Raw genomic sequence first — 1,749 nt, forward strand, 5'->3', positions numbered from 1 at the left:
GCATGTGGTATGGACTTGTTATTTAATTTAATTTAGATGACCGAGTCCTAGGCTTAATAAAGTGACAAAATAAAATCACCACAGGTTCTTGGATTAATCAACATGGAGAACTGGGAGTAGATACCATGCCCTAAGCTTCATGTGGTTGTCGATTTTCATAGATTTATGCTTTCTTGAAGAACAACTTAGTGTCATACTAAATCCTTTGAAAGAAAAAATAATTACAGTAGATATCATGCCTAATTCATTGCTTAGGAAAATCAATAGCTTTAGGAGTAGATACCATGCCCTTAGGTTGGCAAACATTGGGTATCTTGATATAATTGGAACATTAACATATTGTTTATCTTATTTGACTATGATTAATGGTGGATATCAAAACCCTACCCTTTCATTCTATTTCAATCTTTGATTTTATTTCATTCTTATTATTTCAATTCAATCTTTTGTTTGATTCAGTTAATTAATTTAGGAAATTACTTTTAAGCATAATTTACACAATCCTCGTGGGAATGATCTCGTACTTGCTTACTATACTATCGTTTTTATGTTGCGCACTTGCGAGTAAAACGTACAATTATTTGTCTATTAATTTAGGTGGATACTTGCACAATACAATGCTGGTGGAATAGTAAATTTTTATTTGATGGTGTCAAATTACAAATTTATCATTTATTATTATGCTAACTCAGTTTAATTAGTGAGGAAAAAGTGTGAATGGTAGATCTGTCACCAGGAAATCATGATTTGCGGAGCGTGAGCCATTCAATTGATGGGTTATGTTGTCCAGCGTAGCTTGGATAGTATCCATCCATGCGCTACCCGTGGAACCATCTTCTTGGGTTGGAGGCGGCCTGGGAGGTCCATTGGGTGTTTCTAGGTTGGGCCCAGCATTCATTGAGTCCTTCTCTGGGTTATGGTTCTCGTAGCTTCGCTGAAGCAGGAGCCCCAAGGTTTCCATTATGTGCTCGTTCTGGGCCTCTAAGGTTCCCAGACGCCTGCTGTTTGGCAGGTGTGGACCAAAGACAGGGGGGGTCGATCGGAACCTCTCCAATTTCATGGTTGTCAGCATCGTGTTGATTAACGTTTTCTGGCTGGGTAGGAGGAACGTTGGCCATGTTGACTGTGTTTTCGGTTTGGCCTTGAGATCTCGTGGCTACCATTCGTGACTTTTGTCTTATTTGAACTTTGGATCGTTAGATGACCCTCGGTTCCCATAGGCGGCGCCAACTGTTGAGACAGATATCAACCCTGGTAGTGACTTAATTCAAAGACTGTTAAGAAAGAACAAGGATCAGCAGTGACAGACCCACTACAAAAAATTAATAATTTTCTGATGAACGTTTTCTGACGCGTTAGATAGTCTGACACGTCAAAAAACGCTCATGACGGGGCCTTTCTGACGTGTTTCACGCATTGAAATTATGTGTGTCAGAAACGGAAAATTTCTGACGTGTTAGATTTTAACACGTTAGAAATTATTTTTTGACGTGTCATTTTCTGGCATGTCAGAAAATTCTGACGTGCCAAAAATGACCCTCATAATTTTTTTTGACGTGTCAAAATTTTTTCTGACATGTCAATATTCTGACATGTCAGAAATTTTTCTGATGTGTCAATCTTGTGACACGTCAGAAATTATGGTTAGTTTTTTAAAAAAATTTCCCGCCCCCCCATATATTTTTTTTAATTTTTTCGGGACTATACCCGAATTTTGGATCACAATTAACCTGATATACAATTTATCCA

The sequence above is a fragment of the Corylus avellana genome, chromosome 3 (genome assembly GCF_965113065.1).
Source record: "Corylus avellana chromosome 3, dhCorAvel1.hap1.2, whole genome shotgun sequence".
In the NCBI taxonomy this organism is placed as follows: Eukaryota; Viridiplantae; Streptophyta; class Magnoliopsida; order Fagales; family Betulaceae; genus Corylus; species Corylus avellana.